Consider the following 25610-nt stretch of genomic DNA (forward strand, 5'->3'; position numbering starts at 1 on the left):
TGCTGCCGCCTTCATCAAAACCAGAGAAAGTACTTTGTGGGAAAGAAAAGAAGAACGAGAAGAAACAACAGAACAAAAAGCTTAGATGTTAATGTGCAGTTTTCTGGTTTGCTTTCCAAGAGACTCAAGCATGATTAAGCTGAGCAGACATTCCTTGGAGAGAAGGCAAACTTTTATAACCAGGCAGAGCACTGACATTCTGGAAGAAGACAATACTTTTGAAAAAGAGGCTTTGAGTCTGCATATGACATAACAAATGACATTCAAACCTCCGTGGTGATTTTTTTAAAACTTTGACAGGTCAGCATATCTTGAGTTTTGAATAAACCTGTAGCCATATACGTGCACACAGAAACACTTGAATATTTTGTTTTGCGATACTGTTTGTTCTATTTTCTTTAAGTCCTCTATCTGTAGGCTTTGCTTTGTTCCACGTTTACTAAGAATTTTTTGCCCAAGGTATTGACAATAGTTGAAAAATCTGTCTAGGTGCCTTGAATAAGTACAATTCATGTATGTGCCTTTGTAAGAATGCAGGTATTTTGTAAATCCTGTTTTGAAAGGGGGCTGAACATGCTCATAAATTTACAAAATTATCCATCTTTGCTCATACCACAGATTCAATTCACTACTCACAGCTGGAATAAATGACTTTCACCAAAGTAGGTAAAACTGCTTCAGTCTATTCTCAGATTAATGCTTTCATCTTTATAGACTCCATTGGCAGTAATTAACATAAAAAATATTTGCATCCAGGTTAGAAGTCTCATTTCCCCAGTCTTTCCCTAGTCAACAGAGAGAGTTTTATCTAGTGGGTAGAAAAGGATGTATCTATCTGCAGTATATAAGAGAGTGTCAAGTTATATTTTAGGAAAGCTACTCCTCAGGAAGAACCAGAGTAGAATGATTTGAGAGAAGTCGTCAAATAAAATTCTTACATAGATTCCATAGTAACTGGTTATACATTTCTTTTCTTTTTACCCTGCCAGACATTAGCAGGCTTACCAGCTATCCACAATATTTTTGAGAAGCCATCAAAAGCCATCAGACAAGTAACCACATTATCCAGGTTAGCTTCCCATCAAGAGAAAAATAGTAATTGAAGAGCTGAGAGTAATTGAGCCAGGATACTGAGGTGTCGTGGTTTAACCCCAGCCAGCAGCTAAGCACCACACAGCTGCTTGCTCACTGCCCCCACCCAGTGGGATGGGGGAGAGAATCGGAAAAAAAACCCTTGTGTGTTGAGATAAAGACAGTTTAATAGGACAGAAAGGAAGGAAAAATTATTATTAATAATAATAATAATAATATGACAATAATAATACTAAAAGAATTAGAATATACAAAACAAGTGATGCACAATGCAATTGCTCACCACTCACTGACCGATGCCCAGTTAGTTCCCGAGCAGCGATCTGCCCCTCCCAGCCATCTCCCCCCAGTTTATATGCTAGACATGACGTCATATGGTATGGAATATTCCTTTGGCCAGTTTGGGTCAGCTGTCCTGGCTGTGTCCCCTCCCAACTTCTTGTGCCCCTCCAGCCTTCTTGCTGGCTGGGCACGAGAAGCTGAAAAATCCTTGACTTGTATAAACACTACTTAGCAACAACAAAAAACATCAGTGTGTTATCAACATTATTTTCCTACTAAATCCAAAACACTGCACTATGCCAGCTACTGGGAAGAAAATTAACTCTATCCTAGCCGAAACCAGGACATGAGGGCACCTATACAGCAAATTAAAACAACACAATTGGTAGCATTGTAAAAAATCAACTTAGAATAAAACATTTTTATTAGCTGAGTGCAACGAAATACTTGACTGTTTTAACCACTTCTAGTGAAACAAATTGTTGATTTAGCAAGTTATGTAATAAGTCTGTGTCAGAAATAATTTGCCTAATTATGTCAGGCTTAAGAGTGACAAGAAGATTTGACGGTATGTTTTTTTTTCCTTCCTAATATTAAAAGTTTTCTGAGAAATGTTTAATTGTAAATGAAGGGCAACAGCCAAAATATTACGTATAAGATCAGTTATCTTCAGCTTTTCCTAACAAGCTGGTCTGATTTTTAGGTTTGTATTAGCCATGGGTAGGATTCATGTAAACCCCAAAGCTCTGAAAATCAGACCACAAAAAAAATACTGAGGTATTGAGACAGCACAAGTTAAAAATTGTGGATGAGAGCTATGAAGAAGTGCAGGAACACTTGGAGTGCTTTATGGACCCAGTCATTCAATGAAAGCCAGAGCTCTGACTTTTTTTTCCTAAAAACTGCTTTAGGAGAAGCAGACACCTGAAAGTAAGTCTGACCAGTGGGTGCCGAAACCTCTGAGCTCATCCCACATGTGCTGGCCCTTGAAACAGAAAGAGTGGGGCTCCCTGGACAGACACACCCAACTGAGAGCACAACAGTGTGACCTGAGCACAAAATCGATGTGGATACACTAGCACTGTGCTGTGTCTGCACTAAATTAATGGTGGCCGAGAGTCAGTGTGACTCTGCTAGCTGTGTTGAGACCCTTGCCAGATGGAGGCCCTTGCTGTGGTCTAGATGGATCTGTCTTCAATTGGAAATGATAACCTGAGAACCCACCTTGGAGCAAAGTCACTCCTCCAGCTCTTCCACCAAAAGAAGGATGCCAAAATGTTTCCTTTCTTTTCTTTTTTTCTTTCTTCTCATGTAATGACTTGGTCATCAGAGCATCAGCCTGAGGTGTAGAAGATCAAGATTAAAGTCCTTCTTTTGTCTCAACCTGCCACTTTCACATTCTATATAACTGCTAAAACCAGGAGGCGAGAAAGTGCATGTCAAATTGATGCTCTCCATCCTTCTTGAAACTGTCATAACCAAATATTTATTGCCGAGAGTGTGAGCATCAATCTACACTTCATTCATTAAGATGAGTGAGTTTTATCTGAGTATTAGCAACTGATCCAATGGCTTGGATTCAATTAAATCTTAATTTAGAATACTTGAATATAAGTTGAAACAAGGACTGAAATACGGATCTCTGCCTTGTCAGATGAGTTTCCGCAAGCACACACTAGTCTAATAGAGCCATAATCACATACTCCTCTGCTCTGGCCCAGTAAATATTTAATTATTCCATGCAAATTTAAAGACTTTGAACAGAAGAGGGCTGAGAATGTCTTGCCACAGAGTATTTTATGTCTTGGTCGCTTATATATTCACTAAGAAGGTAGGAAATGCAGTCTGAAGTCTCCCTAGGCAAGTGAGGTCACTGAACTCGCATCTTTCACATCTTGAGAAGAATCATTGCCACAAACCTACTTATAGAACTTGAACATTAAATCCCAGACATTATTTTTTGTCAAGTCAAAAGAGTATGTATTCTTTGAGAATATCTTGACTGCAGACCTTGCAGGTGAAATACTATGTTGATCCCCGTTGGATTTTTGTGCATAGCTGCCCACGACTTGTGCAATTCTAGGTCTGTGCAGGGTCTTCAAAATCGCACTAAGATGACAGAATCATAGAATCATAGACTGGTTTGGGTTGGAAGGGACCTTAAAGATCACCTAGTTCCAACCCCACTGCCATAAGCAAGGACACCTTCCACTAGACCAGGTTGCTCAAAGCCCCATCCAACCTGGCCTTGAACACTTCCAGGGACAGGGCATCCACAACTTCTCTGGGAAACCTGTTCCAGTGCCTCACCACCCTCACAGTGAAGAACTTCTTCCTTATATCTAATCTAAATCTACCCCCTTACAGTTTAAAGCCATTACCCCTTGTCCTGTCACTACATGCCCTTGTAAAAAGTCCCTCTCCAGCTTTCTTGTAGGCCCCCTTTAGGTACTGGCAGGCTGCTATAAGGTCTCCCCAGAGCCTTCTCTTCTCCAGGCTGAACAACCCCAACTCTCTCAGCCTGTCTTCATAGGAGAGGTGCTCCAGCCCTCTGATCATCTTTGTGGCCCTCCTCTGGACCCGCTCCAACAGGTCCGTGTCCTTCTTATGTTGGGGGCCCCAGAGCTGAAAGCAGTACTCCAGGTGGGGTCTCACGAGAGCAGAGTAGAGGGGGAGAATCACCTCCCTTGACCTGCTGGTCACGCTTCTTTTGATGCAGCCCAGGATACAGTTGGCTTTCTGGGCTGCAAACTCACATTGCCAGGTCATGTTGAGCTTCTCGTCAACCAACACCCCCAAGTCCTTCTCCTCAGAGTGCTCTCAATCTACTCATTGCCCAGCCTGTATTTGTGCTTGGGACTGCCCCGACCTTGCACTTGGCCTTGTTGAACTTCATGAGGTTCGCAGGGGCCCACCTCTCAAGCCTATCAAGGTCCTTCTGGATGGCATCCCTTTCCTTCAGCATGTCAACCATGCCACACAGCTTTGTGTCATTGGCAAACCTGCTGAGGGTGCACTCAATCCCACTGTCCATGTCACCGACAAAGATGTTAAACAGTGCTGGTCCCAATACTGACCCCTGAGGAACACCACTAGTCACTGCTCTCCACATACCCATAGATACTCATAGATACCCATAGACTTGCAATGTCTCATAGGCCAAACATCTGTGGAGAGAGAATTAAAATTGTGGGTGTTTGGTGTTGGGTAGACATAGATACCAAAGTGTTTTGGTGGTGTTAGTCCTTCAGCTGGTGTCAGCTCGCTAAGGTATATGTTTTACACCAGACACTAGACCTGTACTGTACACTAGTCCTCTTAATACTGGTACAGAACCAGGCACCAATTTGAAATGTTTGTTTTGAATACAGGTCTAATACAATTGATTAAATACATGAGATGAATGTACAAAATTAATGTTATGAGGATATGAAAAGTTATTTATCAAATACTGAGTAATGAGAATACAACACACTTACAAATTAATCTTATCATAAAAGAAAAGCTCAGCATACATCTTAATTGCTGATAGTAAACTGCGATGACCTGTGGTTCCCACTCAATCCAGGCGGTGTTTTCCATATAAGAGAAAAATTGGTCTGACTGTGTTTTCATTTACATGTGTGCAAAGCAGGAGACATTCCATTAAAAATGATGAGGCAAAGTTAGCAGTGGTTTGAGATTAGAACACAATCGCTGAAGTGTTTTGCTTTATCTAAATCAGCCTTTGTAAGAGATAAGGATCTCTTAAAAGGATCCCTCTTGAATAATGTTATCCTTCATTTCTTCTTCTGCATTATTGTTACTTCAGATGCTGTCAGAACAAAAGGGACATAAAGAAAAATATAACTCCAGGCCTGAGCCAGTAAGAGGTATTGCATAAATACGGGACATGAATCTGAAAAAGGCTCAAAGTATAATAGAAAGACAATGACATTCTAAAAAAAAATCTCTAATTTAGGGACAGGCAGACTAAAATTATACTTGGATAAAAATACAGGCCCATCTTTGTCAAATACTGTAAAAATAGGTTTTCATACCCTTAAAGACAGATTGTTCAACCTCTGTATTATGAAATGAGGATGCTAATCGTCTTTGGCTTCAGCAGAAACTTCAGCCTGAATGAAGGGTGACAAATACCCCTACGTGAGAACTTGCCTTTCTAAATGTTCACTAGTGGAGTATGGGAGCTGCTTTCACTTCAGACAAAGATGCTCCTGGCACAGGTACAAGTCTGTCCTCCTCCCTTCAGGAAAGCTTTTCAGATGACAATTGATTTCTTTGGCAATGAGCATGCAGACAGGATAGTGTATCTATCTGACACATGCCTTTTAAAAATCAAGTAAAATGCATGTATTTTTTCTGGCATATAAAAAAAACAGTTGTCTGAGAAACAGGTGGGTGATCAGATAACATTGCTAAAATCTGAAATATCTTCATAATTTTGGGCTTACTTTAGTTCCAAAACTGGCAAGAATCTCTGACTCATAAGAATACAAAATGTTGTGAGGGCAATTAATCTTGTGAAATTTGTCATTCTTTTTAGCTAAAACCTCATTAAAAATTCTGTCTTTAAACTTACTATATTTTATGCTAAGCTTTTATGGAAGGAGGTGTACCTTAAACTGTATGTAAAAGGGTTTCTTGACAGACAGTGAACTCTTCACCACACAATCTGAAATGCATCAAAAAACTCCAAACTAGACTGGACATTATGTCATGTTATTAGTAACCAGTAATGAAATACATTGTACAGCATAAACACAAGAAAGCAACATTATGGCTGATATCTCCTCCTCAACTCTTTCGGAGTTGTAAATTGTGAATGAAAATAAGATTGATGTTTTCCTTACAGTTAAGTTTCCACATTAAATATAGCCATTGATTATGAAAGCATTTAAATGATAAAACCTAGTTAGGATATTATGTTATGTCTTATTAAAATGTATTTGGCACTGTTCAAATGTAGTTTGCCAAGTAATCTCCTCTAATATTAATGTCTGGTGTACTACGGACTCTGCAGTGGCCTTGCTTGGAATAAGGTATAACAAACTTTCCAGGCTTTGGTTACGTATTAACCAGTGGCTTGTAGAACAGATACCGATGGAGGTGACGAGAGCTTCTTAAATACAGATGTTTCCAAATACATAAAAATGATCCAATAGTCTGGAGATCTCCTGTAACTCCAGAAATATTTTGAGAAACACAGTGAGCTGTTTGCCAAAGATTTAGACATTGACAAATAGACTCCTTTGAGCATGAGAGTTCACTGCCATTCAGCTATTCAGCTGAGCCACTGGGAAATGAGGACTGCTCGTAAGCACCAGGGGCAGTGGAACTGCTGGACTCCTTTGGTCACGTTCAGAATGAGATCATGTGGCTTGATCTCATTCAAAATACAATTATTTTTGGTTTGGGTGTGACTTGAGGTTTGAATGTCAGGAAATGTGGAAAAAAAAAAGACAGGGTAGAGGAGCACAAACTGGGAATTTTGAAGTAGAATGAGAGAAAGACAAAACAATCAGCACAGATGGCTGCATGTTGGTTTCCACTTGCTGAGTCAAAAGTGAGTCTGAAAAGGACCAAAAGAAATAATACTTTTAATTAAATGCATTCCTTATACATAATACTAAAACTGCTTGCACCTCAAGAGAATTTGGACCCCTTCTGAGAACAGGCCATCGTCTACGCCTTATCAATGTCACTTCACAGCCACAATTGTCTTTATAGCTACTGTTGTGTTTACAGTGTAAATACTGCATAGACCAACACATGGAGCTTCTCTGGCTTCTGTAGTTGCCTCCTGTCTTTCAACAACATAAAATGAGTTTTTAAAAGTTCTCACCTACCCACAGAACTGTACCTATGCCAAAATTTGGATGCAGTATAATATCAACTTGATTTCTCAGAGCTTACACTGGTCTTGCTGTGGGCAGGCTTATTTTATTGTATGGTTTAAGAGTGGAGCCTTTTAGCGCTGGGGGTCAAATCAATGGGGTGAAATTAAGCAAGTGCTTGGAGACATGCAACCAAAGTAGAAGTTTTGCAATTGAGGGAAAGTCCATAAGCCAGGCACTCTAAGTGAGACCTAACCAACCAGAATGAGTCATTAGGTTTTTGTGACAATAGGTAAGCACATAAAAGAAGGAAAAAAGCCAAGAGAAGAAAAGAAACTAAGATTCTAAGAATCATGAAGATGTTTTAGTGCTTTGATAGTCATCTTTAAAACCAGATTATGAAGAAATCAAATAATTTGAGGGAGATTTGGTCTGATTTGAAATTTCTTTCCATAAACAAATGTCTTTACTTTTTGGCCAGGTGTTTGGCAGTACATCCACTGAGGGAAAAGTCAGAGTTGGCTGATTCATGTTCTGTGGTGTTACACAGTATTTTGGCAGTCCAAGGAGGTATTCTGGTTCGTTGTACTTTCTGTTCTTCACCTATTGTTGACAACCTGTGGTGGAAGGGTTGGCACAAGTCCATTGCTCCACAGATAGCAGCTGACACAGTGGTCCCCCCATCCAGAGGCACTGACGCAATTACTTCTATTAACCACTCTGTTTGTCAGACAATGTTGTGCCTCTCTCTTGCCAGCCCTCCTCCACCATTCAGCAGCTAAGTGTGGCTGAACAGCAACAGGTAGGAAAAAGCAAATGGTCACCAGGAGTATTGAGTATCATTGATAGGTATATCCCTAGTTCTTATTGCATCTTTAATTGGCAGACAGCCCTTTTCTCCCTGCATTGTTACGTGCCAGAGGAATGTGCTTCTCCAGTGCTCCACTGCAGAACTGCAGTTTGACCTGCACCATGACCCGCTCGGGCTGGAGCAGAAATGAGATATGAAATGTCAAATAATATCTGCATTTATGGCTTGAACACAACCGAAGCCTGCAGGTTTGTGGATAACCATAACAGTAAAAGAGAATGTTTTTGCTTTTCTAGTGGCTCCTGTAACTGACTGCTGAGGCACTTGGGGGTGAATGCAGTGGGTACAGGGCAGGATCCGCACCAGTCCACCCTGCTCCCTGTGGTGAGCTAGGCACAGCTCTTAGGTTTTTGCCATCACCTACTATAGACTGCTGTGGTTTTGGCGAAGTCATATAACCTCATAATGTACTGACAGTAATGCAGATCACTTCAATTAATAGAGATAACTTTGATTCTGTTGGCAAACTGTCCTTTAAGCAGAGTGTGGGAAGGGGGAGATAGAGAGATTTCCATTGACCTGTTTTTTGAAGCTGCTTAGACCTTTTTCCAAAGAAGTTACAACTTGTCATTGATAAATGATGTTCTGTATATCTCAGCATTAATTATTTAAATTCCATTAACTTAATAATAGTATGCAATAAGTCTGCCTGCACACCCTTTTAGCTTTTCTTCTTTTTATTAAATTGGTGTTTTGATTAATTTGGGTTATTTTAACACAGAGTAAAAGTGGGTCTGAGGCCATGAGCCTGCAAAAACCTTAGCACCCTTTATAAACTCAGGATAATATTTTGTATGAGGGTGAACCGCAATAACAGCCCGCTGCTGAAAAGGAGGGATCCCACTTGCTCTTGTCTTCTCTTCCAATCATCAACCCTCTTTCCTCCCCTGGTCTACAGTCACTTACTTTACTTTGATCCTAAAAATCTTCACACCTTTGGAGAGCCTGTTCTGTTCACCAGCCAAACTGGTGAACCATTCACCTATTTTTTTTTTTTTCTGATGGCTTTCTTTAGTTGGGTTATTTTTCTATGAGGTTAGGTTTTCATCAGGTTAATGAGCCGAACTGACTTACAGAGGGTCTGTTATCTGGCTGAGATGATCTGGATAGGCAGCAGAAAGGTGAGGTTCAGGAGTGTGGAAGATGGGTAAAAAGGGCTGACCTGGATCTCTCTCATTTGGCTGTGCCAAGGTGTTTGCACATGTTGGCCACTGTGTGTATGGCTTCATGCTTAGTTTCCAGAATTAATTCCCATGAATACCAGCAGGATTCAACTCAGCTTGTCAGTGGCATCTGAATATTTTCAGAATGTAGATAATCACTGCTCAGTGTAATCTTAGCAAATTCTTTGCTAGCTATTATAATCTGCAGATGCTTGAAACAGCAAGAGAAATGAAGGGACACTGACAGTGGCAGAAGTGGTCAGTTGGGCTCAAGCACAGGGCTGAACCTAAACCCAAGCAGAAACCAGGGATGTTCTGGTCTGAAATGGGGACTTTTATCAAGAGAAATCATACTGGTTTTGGTGTCTTAGTGAAAAGTCTGGCATAGACAATCAGGTAAGCAGCTTATGTACCAAATTCTTCATTCCTATAGAGTTTCCCTGTTCTGATTTATTTTGTATCTAGAAGTGGCCCCACATATTTTATATTGTTGTCTATTTTATATTTAGGGGACTCAATACACGGTAGTGCTGAAATGGCCATTCTGTAAGTTAGAAAAAGAAAGCACGTTTCTCTCCCCCTTCACTGTTATAATTTCCCATGAGTTTACCTTTACTTATTCCTGAGCAAATGGTACATTTCTTCCCACTAAATGATAGCCAAATTGTATTTGCTTGGCACTTCAGAAGTTTCCAAGCCACCATATCAGGTTTAATAACAGTTTATGTTTAAATGTATACTGGAAATAACTGTGCTCTGTCATGCAATGTCTGATGTTGATACAAGATTTACCCTGAGGCTGGAATCTACCCGGTTTGACATTGATATAGCTATTGACACAACTGACCACAGGATTCTCTCATCATCTCCCTGGCTTTCCTGATTGACTTATCTTCTCATTTTCTTCTTACTGCTATAATGGCATTTCTTATGGTGGGTTCACTCCTCAGCTTTTTCTGAAAGGTCCTTTTCCAGTCCTGGTCTTAAAAAAAATAGCAACAATAGTAAAAAAAGTCCTAGGTGGCCTCATTTGCTCAATTCATATGTGTTAAACTCAATATACTGAGCTCTGTGAAGAATGTATCAAGGCTGATTCCTGCCCAGGTTAGTGTCCCAGCTGGGGAACTCAGATGAAAAGTGGATCTGACTACCAGCCTGCTCAGAGACTGTTTTGAGAGCATGAACCTGCACAGCTCTTTAAGGTGCCATACAGCACAGCTTGTTTAGATAGTCTGCTCTCTTGAATTGTAAATACACCTCCATGGAGTCATACCTGAACTTGAGCAGCTCTTAAAAAAAACCAAAAACCAACCAAAAACCCAAACACAAAAAACGCAGAATATTCCATGGGTTTAGGATCTGCAGCTTGGCAAAGGAGATGAAAAATATCAGCACCCATTTCAGAAAACCATACGCCTAAAGTATTGCAGGAAAGTCGTTAGACAGCTGTGATTTGATAACACTATTTTGTTTTCAGAAGTGACATAACAACCCTCCTTCTACTTGCATAACAGCTAATTAAAGTACAAAGATAAATGAGAGGGTTTTAATTTTTTAAATTAAAAACTCCCTACAAATATCATTTTTTTCAGCTATGACAAAAAAAGGCAAAACATTTTGTATTTTATATTTCACAGTCTTGCTGGAGTAATTAATTTTGAAAGTAAGAAGGTCCATTAGGGGAAAGGTATACACTGCTGTATTGATTGTCTTGTAACATAAACAGAGCACTTACTTGTTACAGTCAAGAAATAGTGCTTTTTGGAGAGATTTTCAGCTAGATGAATTATTTATTTGCTTCTGTCAGTAATTTGTTGGGTACTACGGTGCAGATCTTTTTGAAAACACACACTTAATTTGTGCTATTCATAGCAGTGATAACAACTCACTGTTTTATCCCTGTCACATTTTTTGAAGTTGATGATATTAAAGTGCGTTGAACTGTTTTCCTGTACTCAGCTAGCTTCAGCCTGGCGAAGAGTTTTGCAGCAGGAATGCTGAGGTTTAGTCTAAACGCATTACCTTGTATTGTATCCCATATCTCACCCCCACTCCAAGCTTCCTTGGTTCCTGGCTGGAGGGAAGATGGCAGGTTGGAGGTCGCTGATCTTGGCCTGAAGAATCCTAAAAGTTTTGGCGGGGGCTTGTGCGACTATTGTGGGCAGATGAGCCCAGGGCCTTTGAGGAGCAGTGTGGAGCCAGACAAGCTCCGGAGGAGCTGCGGGACTGAGACCCCTGAGGCACAATCCCTCATGCAGATCTCCAGCACACAGGTTTGCGCATGTAGGCTGCACCATCCCTCCGGTGCATCCAGCCAGTTCTGCAGGCTGGTGCAAGGGTAAGTGGATTAATGGTCTGGCTCTTTTTCACTCCTCTGGGGTAACTTGGGAAGCCAGAAGAGAGCAAATCTGCTCTCATGACAGGACTTGCCCATTATCCACATCTCACGAGGTAGCCACAGCCCATTTCTAGAGCTCCCTCAGCACAGACACAACCCCCCGTTCACTCAAGCTGGAGGCAGTGGTCACGGGTAGGGCCAAACATGCTGCAGGTCATCATTTCCTGAGGTTCACTGTTCTTGGCCAGGGCTGATATCTGAGCCTCAGCTACAGCTGAACAGCATGCCATGGGCTGACAGTCTGTATGTCATGGTGCTCAGTCCGCCTTAAACCAGCTCTCCACTGTGCAGTGTAGACATAGACGTTTTATTTTCCAGAGGGAACATTTGCTTCTCTGTCTCATCTATGGGAAGGATGTACTAGGAAGGTGAGACCTCCAAACTGTTCTTCCTTCTCCACAGATTCTACTAGAACAAGATATACTGTGGACTGTTAATATTTTGTGACTTTCTCTTTTCTTTCCTACTCGGGTGGCTGATTTAACATCTTGCCTAACAAAACGCCAGGCATAAAAAATAAATCTTCACAATGTCTTTCCTGTATCTAATAAACATCCAAATGATTGAAGTTTTAAATAACCTAAGAAAACTAAATTCATTTCTTTAATTTGTGCTTCCAAGGGAAAGGAGTGCCTTTGGGTCCTTGGCAGATATAGAACATTAGTCTCTTTTTTCTTTTTTTTTTTTTAAAGTATAAAGATGATTTAATCTTTTTTTTCAGGTTTAGAAAAGTAAGCTCCTACAAGTAGAGGTAGGAAGTTCACAGGGAAGTCAATCCAGGCTGTGTTGTATGGCCCTGAAACCTGCAGGCCTGGTAAATGGCAGATGACCATGTAGTTAACTATGCAAATGTACAACAAGAAGTTAAATATTAAATGATATTTAAATTAGAACATAAATATAGCTATGCATAATTCAACAGGAGGATGCCTTTGCAGTCAGAGCAGACAGGAGGTCAATGGCCCTTGATGATAGTTCTTTCAAGTACTAATATTAAGTCTATATAATGAAGTCAGTCCTTGCACAAGGTTTCTTCTCACCCTGGATGGGGAAATAGGAACGTCATCCATTTTGAACACATGTGCAGAGCATGTGGTTTGAATCTCCCCTATCCATAATTTGATGATTAACCTTCTCAGCTTTCCACATTCATATTCAGAGTTTGCTAATGTTATGCCTTCCATTAGAAAGGCTATGATGAAAGTATTCATACCTTGCTCTAGCAATGTCAACTAATTCTGATCCAGGTAGAACTATCTTTTATCTTAAATATTTCTAATACATCTTTCTTACAATAGTATCAAGGAGCTTCATCAGTTTTTCAATTTGCTTATCCAGCCCATAAGCATATCTTCTAGTGCTGCTTTTGCTCTGTTATAAATAATCTGCCCTGAAGTTAGACATATTGACACTATCTGGTCTGCAGTGCACAGAAAAGGTCTGTATTTTTATGGCTCAGCAGTCAAACAGCTGAGAAGCGGTTAAAACATATTCCATTTTACAGTAATTCATTTCAGCCCTTGACAGATTGATTTCCATGGGGTTATTTGCTTCTTTCTGCACCCTACTTCATAACAATGCTTACTAGAATGATTTATTCACTCAGTGCCAAATTCTTTGATACCTTAATAGTTAGATTAACTTCAGGACATGAGGCTAAGTTATTTTTTTCCCAGGTGCTTGGGGTGATGCTTTTCAATAATGAATGAATAGGGTCATGAACTAGTAGCACTTTGGTTCTTGTGTGTGCCAAAAATGTGCTTTCTCTAGGAGCATTCAAAGCAGACATAAACAATCTGGATAATAGCTCCTATTCAAAATAATCTCATTTTTCTATGTGTACCAATGAGCACTCAAACAGGGCATCCAGTTTTCAGATCTCCCCCATACTACTGATTTTTGGCTTCCTCACTTATTAGAACAATATGAAGTCGCCACAGAGCCAAAGTGTCCATGAAATCAGAATAGGTTAAATAGAGCTGTGTGAATAATCGCTTTTGCAGTTCACTGTTGAACTAGAAGAATAAAAGGTTGTCTTACATAGATCTGAAATGAATTTTTTTTATTCTTTTACTGAAATGAAAAATAATTTTTGGTTCAAGCAAAACTTGTCATTAGCAATCTTGTGTTTTATTCTCCTTAGTTAAAAAATTGTAGATTAATTTCTTAACGAAATGTCAAAAATGAGAAACAAAAGGGTTGATTTTGGACATAACAAAACAAAACATTTACATTTTGAAAAACAGCTTTTTTGAAATAAAAAGTTGTGGCAAATTCAGGAGACTCACAAATTGTTGAAGTTAACTCGAGTGAGTTTCTGGCAAATAAAATATGCAAACAGGTAAAAAAAAATACTCAATAGATGTCTATGCTCTACAAACGGAGAAGAAAATTAGTTACATTATCAGAACATAACATTTATGCTCCTATCTCAAGCTAACAAGTTTTCTCTCACAATCTCCCAGAAATGCCCATTTAATGATGTTGACATATCACTTCAATTTCCAGATAACTGAGTGCAAACTCAAGAAGCATACCATTGCCTAACCCAAGATTTTAACATATGCATGCTGGGCACTTACTAAGAAAACTATTTAGTAGCTGCTGCCGCAGTATAATTTTGAACTACCCACATGACCTTGGTGCCTTTCCTATATGCTCTAAATGACATTTTGTGCCATCAGCAATGCATACTGTAATAAGATGAACTGAAGAGTCCTGACGAATAAAAATCTCAGCCAAGACCATTAGGTTTATTGACCCCAATAAAATTTAGCATAGTGGTAGGTAGTGATCCTGGGCCACACTCAAGCTAACAGTGCTATTGAGAAAACAAGAGTTAGCAGGTAAGTGAGGTGACCACAAAGTTTATGAAGATAAGCAAAAAGCTCTCGCAGTTGAGTGGAAGTACATGGTTAAAATCATAGGACCGTGGAGGATGGAAGGGACTCTCTAGTTCAACCTCGTTATCAAACCAGGTCCAAAACCAGGTCTTCAGGAAATGGTCCACACACTTTATGAATGTCTCCAGGGGTGGAAATTCAGTCAAAGGAGCGAATAAGGAAGAAATGCGATATGTTTACCATACATAAAAAATTATAATATCTTTGATAACTTTCAAAACTCTATGTTAAGAATATTCATCCTGTATCTTTGTTCACTTCAGCTGCCCTCTGCCCGCTCTTATCTTTCCCTTAGACTTTGCAAACATTCATGTTTACCAAACTGTTGTCATTTTTTAAATGTTCATCAGGCAGAGAATTATCTCGTCCTTCTTCTATAATTATGAAATCTGGTCCCTTAATGATGTCACTCCAAAATAACATCTCAGACCAGGACTGGTGTCTGTGTGCAAAACCAGAATTTTATCATGAAAGGATTTCAGTTCTCAATTTTCATTTTTTCCCAATATCAATGAAATTTTTTATGCTGCAGAAGGCTGATGTTCAAGGTTTTTTATCAAAACCCCTACACCTAAAAAGTTGTGTTGTAGACAAAAGAAGGTTAACCTGCAAATGGGCTATGGGACCCTACATCAACCTTCAAAGGTTTAATCACAGTTGTGGCCATTTAGCATTTGTAAAAATAAGGTATAGGAAAATCAAAGCATCTGGGTTTCCAGTACAGAGACATACTGTAAATATAAATTTTCAGGAAGGAAAACAATGTCCAAGTAGATATGTTGTGGTAGATACTTGGCAATCTATAACATACCTTGTGAACAGATGACTGAATGGAATATTATATATATTTTATTATCATTCCTTTGAAAATGACTGACATAATACACTACTTCCCAGTATTGACTAGATTTTTAGGTGAGAGAACCAAATAATTATCTAGCTTGGGAGGGTCCTCTGGAGGTTGTCTGGCCCAAACTCAGCACAGGGCCAACTTACACCAGGTTGATGCTTTCTTTACTAATCTCTTTGTCTCTAAGGAGAAATATAAAACTAACATGAGACAAACTGATGCAGTGCTTGCAAAGCAAGGTGAACCAACAGCCTTCTGCTCACTGCTGTGAGATCAGTTTACTGGGTTTTGTTGTGGTGACATTTGATATGACTGTGTTTGCTGGATGTGGATGGAAAACGAGTTGTACCAGTTACTTTCCCTGTTTGTCACTTGTACATGCACACACACTCACATACAATCAATAATTCATGACTACTTTGTTCCTGAAAGACAACTCAGCACTTGAGTCTCCTCTAACACCTCGTGCCATGATGTGTCTTCCTTTTAGCAGGTCGGAGGTATGGCATAAATGTGCTTTCTTATGCAAATGATTTGGAGGAATGATGCCTTATAATCTGCTCTGATCTTCCCTGCTCAGCTGAGTTTTCTCAAAGCCTAAACTGCTGCCAGGATAGATTGTCTTTTTGCCTTTTTAGCCATCATTTTACTATTAAAGGAAGAGAGGTTAGATTATCTCTAGGAGTGGTCATTTGCAAAACCTTGGTTCCAGGGAGCATTTCTTTCCCCTGTAAATATTTGGTTGCTATGCACTAATTCCAAATGGCAACAGATACTCTAAAAGGTATTTACTGGTTACCTATCTACTCATTCTCCTGAGTTAAATCACTCTCTTGCTCAAGATAAGCGAAAGCTTGGATTTATTTGGGGTGGGATGAGAGAATGTTGCCAATGTATTCTTGCCTTCGGGTGACCTGATTATTTTCTTTTCAAATGTGAGACTGAAAATCAATCCCTGCCCTTGTACTATAGACAGGTAAATCCAACGGACTAACACAAAATTAGTAGTCTTCCCAGTAGGTATACTGCATGGTCAGGATATTGGTATTATAATTCTCGGATTTCTTTTCAGTAGGGAGGCGATCATATTGACTAGATGAATAAATAAGCTCCTAAGCAACTTCTTTTTCCTCAGACATTCAGCTGGTTTCATACTCTGTACTGTTCTGATCATATTTGCTCTCAGTATAAACACTCCAATTTCTTGAAAATTCCTGACTAAATGTGGAAGGAACATGACATAGTCTAAAGATAGATATTTCAGAAATAGGTTTTCTGTTTTGAGGTATCTACTTTTTGATGTTTTGTCTTGTTTTTCAGAGTTAAAAATGACCCCCCGATTCTGCTGAATTAGGGTGGATTTTTGGGTGAGCTCCTGCTTTGTTTCTGGTCTGGCATTTAAAGCCAGAGATACCTATAACTAGTAGCCCCTTCTAAAAAAAAATCTGTCTGGAGTAGCTGTCACTGGAGACCATAGATACTCGTTCAGGAGTAAGCTTATATGCAAGCAAACCGACTGCCCTCGTTTTGTAGGTTAGAGGCAAATGCACTAATTAACTCTATTGTGTTGCATCTTATTAAACCCAGTTGACTTCCATGCACAGAACAGCTACAGAATCAGATGCTATGTGCATTTAATTAATTAAATGTGATTATTTTGATTCATAGAAAAAAAATGCCCATCCATTGTTCTGGATGCTTTCACGTTAAACAATAAAACATTGTAGGGCTTTTTTGCTCACCCTTTTTAACGGAGCTGTTAGCCATTAATGGGCATCGCAGACTGACTCACTCGTGAGGGAGCATTTTGTTAATGTAAAGTGCAATCCTGTTCGAAAGGTCTGGTTTGTGGTTTTTATTTAATTATAAAAAACTATATTATAGTTCCAGGAGGAACTAAAGAAGTAAAAAAAGGGTGTGGAAATGGGTGTTGGTATGCTTTTAAAGCAGGTTCAAGCAGCCTGGGTAACTTTGATTTTTCCTTTCAGCATTTTAATTTACATTAGTTGCTTATAAAAGCATTTGATTAAATGAGCCACTGCTCTATTCTTATGCTCATCAGTCAAGTTTGTCTTGCTGTGCTACATTTATGTTGTGACTCAGGCCAAACTGTCCTTTTCAACGCAGAGAGAAGGAAAAGAAATATTACACTGCCATAAAAGGCTGAGCTAGCTTGTGCTTCTTTGGTATTTTGTTTTCTGTGGTGGGTTTGACCATGGACTGAGACAGTTTGTAGGTGGTTTTGCTCTGCCTGCTCACCTAGCTGAGGCACTCCGCTTCAGCTGGTGGTCTCATATCAAACAAAAATCTTTTCAAAAGCTTGCAAGTAAAATCAACATCTGCTTTTGCATACTGGGCTCCTCTTATCCCCTCGCTGAGCAGCTATAGGAGACCCCAGAAGGCACAGGGCACCTGGGAGAGGGGCAAGGCAGCCCCATCCCCACAAGCACAGTCCTCGGTAGGCAAAAACTACGTTGTGATTACTGTGACAAAGATCCATTCAGACCTTTCAGTCATAGCCCTGACATAATTCCAATAGCCTAACAGCAATGATTGGCTTCATATTGGTGGCCTGGAAGTGAGGAAGAGAATTGGGCAAAACTATACAGTCATCAGGCAAACAGATAGATACCCTGTTACGGATCCCAATAGCCAGCAAGAGTTTATAAACACTATTTCATGTCCTGGGAATGTAATAATTTATGTGCTGAGGAGAAAAAAAGCCTTTGTTCTTTTGTGTTTAGCTCTGAGCTGTTCTGAATGCCATAGGGAGAAAAGGCAGCCTAACGCTTAATCATACTTGTATTAAATTGGTTGTACAGCTCAAGATCGTGTGTGTTGCAGCATTTTGCCTCAGAGTCATTAAGTGAGTATTTTATTAAGAACTGCCCTATGTGACACAAAGGTCTTATCATTAGGTGTGTACATATTATATTGAATAGCGAGAAAGGACTTAGCTTACTCATCAAGTTTTTCAAATTAGGTATGTCCATCTCTCTTAAAAGGGCATAAATGTTATATTTTAAATGATCCTTTTAAAAGTTTCTAAGGGATTCCTTTGACATGACAGTATGGTTTCTCAGATTTTATTTCGAGAAAATGTGGGCACCATTTTAACATCCTCCTGTTCAAAATGGTTGTTATCTATTGCCTTGCACTGGCCAGAGGTTCTGCCTGGATTAGGGGCATCATCCTCCCAAGTGCTGCTACAGCCCCACCTGAAACAGACGGAGGTTTTATTTCATGATACAGCAGTGAGACTGGTACATAGGAGGGATATGAAGAAAGAGATGTGTTGTTCAGTCTTAAAAAACAAGATTACCATGGCTGGTCACCAATAACTCATAGGCCATGATACTGGGGTGGGCTCTGAGGAGGATTTAAAGGTTAAAACAGTTACGTGGTACATTTCATTTGTGTAAATGTTCAGTGAAAAATCACTTATACCTAAAGAACATCCTGAATCAAGCTCACCAGTGGACCTTTACGGCATCCCACAGAGAAACAAAACTATGGGCTGGTGACTTTGTAACAACCTCTATTTCAGACTCAAAATGCATATTACTGCTCCTCCAGCAAAAAACCTGGAACTTTCATAGAAACTCTTTCCTCCTCAGCAGTTTAGTAGGTTGCTGTACCAATCTACAGGGGAAAGGAGGAGGCAGAAATACACGATGTGATTTATTACCCTTTAAACAATAATTTGAGTTCCAGAAACTGCCTCTTAAGATCATGCAAGGTAAAATGCCTTTGCAGAGCACAGCCGAAAGATGGTTAACCATATTTTCCTCCAAAAGAAAAGCTGTTTCAAAAAGTGTCTGTGCAGAATTGTATTGTTGATCATGTCATGTTTATCTGGTTTGGGCAAAGCTTTCTTCTGGCAGAGGAAATTTTCAGTATTCAGAGCCATGAAGCTTCTCCATGAGGAGCTGCATAGATGTACTTTCACTCAGAAAAAGGCACCAAGTAAGAGAGACATCGAGTTCCAGTAAAACTCTGCCTAGCACTGACAACAAAATTGTACATCCTCTGCCAGGCTGTTTGCAGCAAGTAAGTCAATTTTAGGCATTAAAAATAAAGTGAAATACGTCAGTTCTGCCTCAATCCATCGAGTGCTTGGCAAATTAGTTTTCACTGCAGTCCAGGAGCCACCTCATCTCAAAGTTAACTGGGCACTTGTCTGAGTTATTAACGTTTCTAGATAGAGGGACAGGACACAGTTATTTTGATTGTGCAGAACAGACTTTAATGCTTTCCTTTATTTTTTGCCCAGTACAGACTTCCTTCAGTGGGAGGCTTCCAATATTTTTTTGATTCTGACTAGGTTGTAAATACCACAAAAATAGTCTCTGCTGTGGTATCCCCAATTTACAGGGAGGCTAGGAAATGAAGAGCCATTGCAAAATACTTCCTTAGAGAAATTAACGAAGTTTTTGCAAACATATTTCCTTTGCAAGTTAGTCCTGGCTTTTTATTAAGGGTTTCCCGGGTCTCAGAAAACTCACCTACCTACATATGTGAGGTGTTTTTATATAAAATAAAAAGTCATCTTACTCTCCCTTTTCAACACTGTTGTATACAAAAGTCTCCTTTTTTTCTGCAGTTCTGGATGTTATCTCTAAGTGAATAAAGATTCTTTAATGGCCACACAGCAGTTGTAAGTAATAGATGTCAATTCTCTGTATTCAAAAAATATCTTTGTGTCCAGAAGCCTATTTGTTTTTCCCCAGTTAAATCAATTGGTCCCACTATCTACTTTTCTATGCAAACTTTGCTTGAGAAGATATTTGTAACAATTCATAACAATTTGCACTTCTGCACCTGAGATCTGGTTAGACACTTATAAAGACTGTCAGCTTCATTTTTTTGGACTTGGAAAACTTAGACAATATTTATTCTAGTCACAGTCAGCTGGCATTGTAATAGTTTCAATTCCATGATAGGTCCTCAATACAGCAATATGTTCTGAGCTTTTTTCTCTTTTCCTGCTGAAGTCCCAAAGAGTATTTTTTAGCAAATTAGAAAATGCTTCAAGAGTTGATTTCAATGGAGTTGCTTAGGGAAAACTGAGTGTGAGCGTAGGTGTTTCTAAACTGGAGCCTTAGCTTTTACTTATAACTATAATTCCTTCAAAATATTTAGGCAGAAGAGTGATTTTCAAGTTTGCTGTATATATTTAGCTGATAACTTAAGGTATGTGCAAATGATGATATTAGTCTGTTGATAAGATATGTACAAATGAGGAAATCATCAGATTATGTTGAAAACTTCTTTCAAATCCAAGCAGCTCAGACTTTGATGAGGTTAAGACTGAATTAACATCCTCACTTCAGGACTCAGATGCAAAGACTTTAATCCAAACTTTTGGCCCACTGTTGTCGTTTATTTCACCCTTAACTATTTACTTTACTGGTAATGGCAGATTTAGAAAATATGCTAAATTTTGCTTTGCTCCTAAGGACGTGTATGCCTTCTTACTCTGAGACACAAACTCAGAAATGACAATGTACCAGCATGAATCTTCATGCCATGTAAGGAAATACACCTGTTTCTCTTAATCTTTTCCAAAATGATTTTGCACCTCACTTCCACAGTGTAGCAGGGAAACAGAATGGGGACCTTTGCAGATTAACTGGTCATTACTCTTCCTAAACTATTACAGGCAATGCAGGACAAGAAGTCACTAGGAAGTGTTGGGAGGGATCCTAGGCAGAATGCTGTAGTGAAATAGGCACAGGAGCTTTGGAGTGAAAATGGCATTGGTTTTATTTTATAATAAAACTGCTGTTTCCGTGTTAGAAGAAATATACTCTTGCAGGGATTTTTTTTCTAGTTGTGGCTTGACAATCTTGATTTACACTGTCTTGGTTACATAAAATACTTGTTTAAAAAAAAAAAAGAAAAAAAAAGACATACAACATCAGTCTTGATATTCTTGGACATTCTTACCCATGTGTGGATAAAGAACAGTAGTCAAGTGAAAGCAGCGGTGTCTGGTAGCTAGGCACACTCACCCAAATAATCTGCCCGTGGATCAGATTCAACAGACAAAACTTAAATGTCTTGTTCTGAAGCCACATTTTTACTCCAAGGCTTTGTTGTCACTGGCCAAGCAGAGTAATTTAAACTGACTTTTTATTCAGCATCCAGCTTTAAATTGTAGCTTTACAACCCTACTGTTTGATGATATCACAGGACAGAAATATAACCTCTCTAGCACATCTTTTCTTTGCAGATTGGAAACATCATTTCAGAGATACGGTGTTTACGAAAGAGGGTCCAGGGCAAAAAAATCATAGTGAGATAGGGTCAGACATCCTGTGTCATAAATTCCAGGAAATGGATAGGAAGTCTAAAGGCATGATTGCAATGTACAGTAGCAATTACAGGAGTATACCAGTGCTGTGTTTACCACTGATTCTGCTTTCTTTTGAAGGAGGCAATCGAGCAGGCACCGTGGGAGAGGAGGGGTTGCCCCCACTCCGCTCATTCAAGCCCGGTATCTGCGCGAAAGAAACTGCGTACCAAGGGACATACCTTCGTCAGATTTGTGAAACCTTTGTGGTTTTTCACGGAACGGTCATTGAATCTTTCATGGATTTTAAGAGGAGTTCCTGAATTTTCATCAGTGAATATCTTAAGCCCAAAATCTTAAAAATTCATAAACATTTCAGCTGAATAGGCAGAGAACTATTTAGTTGCTGATGCTGAGGGAACTTAGTCCATGAGAGTTGGGAGATAACTCAGTGGGAGTAAAGCTGGTGAGACAGGTATCCTGTGGCTGCTTTATTGCAGCCTGTAGTCAGTCTGCATTTTGCTCAGCATGATAAAATATTCTGCAGTTAATTCCTTTTTTTTTTTTTTTTTTTGTGGAACAGAAACGTATTTATGGATCACTTGGTCTACTGGTGCTGTTGTCTACTGGGCATTTTTCATTGCTCCTCAGTGAAGAAAGGTTTAATATTTTTCCTACACAGTATATTTTTTACCCTCCTTCAGTTCAGTCGCAGTCCAGCCAATGGCTGGGGAATGACTTCAGGCAATGCTGTCTCACAGCCCTGCGATGGCAGCTGGGCTGGCTGCAGACTGAGGTACAGTAGGTTAACAGTGATGAGACAGCCCTTCATCCCTCCCTCCATGTGGCTTTCCCTCTTTGCATGTATTTGTCTCTGTATATATTGGCAATCTCCTGGAATAGTGACTCTCCTGACTGGTATGTAAAACCTTAAAGAAAGTCATTGTTTTTGCTGTAGTACTGAATCCCAACTGGGGGCGTTGGAAATTAAACTTGCAGTTTCTGGAAGTGTAGCAAGATCTAGGAGCCTAGCAACTGACTTTTCAAATAGATTTACCAGATTTGTATGGTATTTAATAGCTTGTGTCTTGAAAGCCATTAAATTTACATTATACTTTATCACATTACAAACAGCCATGGTTCAAAGTTACTGTTTTGCAAGAAGTCACAAACTTGGATTTGGATACAATTTGTCATTTTCTTCTTTCACTTTTCATTAAAAATAATTTTTGGTATACTGCTTCTGTGATAGAAATGTAACTCAAAATTCTCTTCTTCCAAAAAAGTTATCTAAACAGCTGAGCAATGCTTTATTTGTAATAAGGTTTTTTTGCATTAGTTTGTTCAGTGTACCCCATCTCATTTTCTGCAGCCCTTGGAAACTTATTGAAGCAGCAATATAAGATTAGACCCTTAAACAATGTCACCAAGAACATTGTATTTCTAGCGGTGCAGTCCAATGTGCAAAAGCATGAGTATGAAAATGATTCATGCCATCTATTAAAGGCTAATTTAAATACCGGAATACTGTTTTACCATTCAGATGCTGTAAATTATTGCATCTACTGTAGTTTGAGACTAAGTCGAGCCAGCTTTTCCAACCTGCCAACAAACCCCAACCCCAAAGGATTTTTAAAAAATTGTAATTGTCACAATAGACAGATCTTTTTTTATTTTACCTATATGGATAATAATCTTTCATACATTTTAATACAATCTTAATGAAATCTAAAAAATAAATTTCATAGTTCATCTGCTGGTTTACTGCAGAGACTGCAGAACAGTATATTAAAAATGTATTTCTCTTTCACTGTTACTCTTTTTATATTATCAATCAAGTAAATCAAACTTGGAATTCTAACTTATTAGCATAAAATCTCACCCAGACACAATCTGCTTGATGAACAGGCTTCTAACTTTTTTGTTATGGAGACATAAATTATACTGATATTACCAGGGAAAAAAAATTCTAATACTTTACTCAGTGTTTTTGACAAAAAGCTGTAACAGGTTATGGCTGTTCCAGAAATATAATGTTTTGTTTGAAAAGCACAGATCTAAACTGATTAGTTTATTAGTTGTAATACCTGTTACTCATGTTTCCTGCTTAAATATTCACTGATATAAAACAATTTAATATTCCCCTGTGCATGCAAGCACACACACACACACACACGTGGGCGCATATACCTTTCATGCCACAGAAGTCTGCCAGCTATGTATTTTCATACGAAAGTCTCTGGACTATTTAGTTCAGCTGCACAGAATATTCCACTTGGTATAATTTAGAAGATCATTCTTCGGGCCCTATCCTGCGTATCTCGAACACCCATGGATTTCTGCAACTAACAGGAATTAAAAGGGGATCAGCTTCTTGCCCACTTGTACCCTGGTATCTTTACATCTCTTATGCATGTACGGATCCTGTTAGATACTGAAAAACATACAGCAAGGTTTGGACGTGAGCTTCGTTCGAGCTGTGATTACAGAGGCATTAAGTACCTGCTGAGAGTGGGCCTTAGCAAATCTCCATTGATTACCTGCCAGGCCTGTCACTGAGCATCTTTACACAGTGGGGCTGCTGGATTCGTCTTTTTGTGGAATTTTTAACATCTCGTCTATACATCTCATCAACCTGTACAATAAGAAGATATCTCTGCCTGACTGTCATACAGAAACTGTTCTACTTACTGGGAATCTTCTTCTCTCCTTGCTTTCTTTTTTTTTTCCCCCACATGGGTGTCTTGGAATTAATATATAAATAATTATCGAAAGATGAATTGTACAGCTATCTTTCTTTTCTCCACAGTAAGCCATTCCTCTGTCTACACTTGGTACTATTTAGTCTAACAAAAAAGTGTTTTTTAAGCCATTCTTGCACATGGTAAACATTTTACTTTTGGAAGAATTCAGCACCCAGAATGAAATACCTTACTGGCGCAAGTGGTGCCACTGAGCCTGCTCGCCTGCACCAAGGTGTCTCACTCTGAGCTGATTGAGTTCACAGATCTGGCCCCAGCAGAAGGTGCTGAGCACTTGTGCATCCGACCCTTGACATGCCCAAACCTGTGACCATCCTCCTCTATATTCAAAGCATTACTCACGGTGCGGCGTATGGGAATGCCACCGTCAACTTTCACAGAGACCGTGTGAGTCTCAGACTATTTGATCCCTTATCTTTTAGGAAGATCCCTTTGCCTTTTTTGTGAAAAGCCGCTGTGCCCTGAGAAGGATCACAAACTCAGACATTACATGCTAACCTTTATTCGAAGTACGTGAGAGATACCAGCGTAATCTTCCCTCGTTCTCCATGCCGAGGTGCAGCACTCTCCGTGAGCAGGCACAGTACCCTGTAATGGGAAATTAAAGTGAGAAACGTGCTGCCTGCTGTCAATACCTCCCGAGGAAGTTTCTGTTCCTCCCTGCATTACGGAGGGCTGACTCGCAGCCTATCTCCGATGGCTGTCAGATTGTCAGTGACCGTGATAAGGCTTTCACTTATCCCAGCTGGGGAGGCTTAGAAGCAAATAGGAATTGCAGTGGGAACCAGCTGCTCATATGTCTGTGATGAGCAGGCTCACAGGAAGATTTTTACTCAATTTCTGTGCCTTGCATTATTTAACTTACCACCTGATGTTCCTGTCATGCAGTAAATCCAGAAAATTACTGTTTGCTGAGATTTTCACTGTGTCAGTTTGTGCAGATACATAAGATAGTCTCCCAAGTCTCTTGAGCTTTTAAGATTACATGAAGGAATCTTAGTGTGACATTTTAGCTGGTTTCTATTCTGTGGAGTGGTGCTCCAGCAGTGCCTAGAGCTTTCAATTCAGTTTTTGTTACTGCAGTCTGTAAGGATCTACTGTATATTATCCCGGTCTCTGCACAGACACGTCCTGCAGGCTGATAATAATCAGGTACA

Source organism: Gymnogyps californianus, chromosome 2 (assembly GCF_018139145.2).
Source record: "Gymnogyps californianus isolate 813 chromosome 2, ASM1813914v2, whole genome shotgun sequence".
NCBI lineage: Eukaryota > Metazoa > Chordata > Aves > Accipitriformes > Cathartidae > Gymnogyps > Gymnogyps californianus.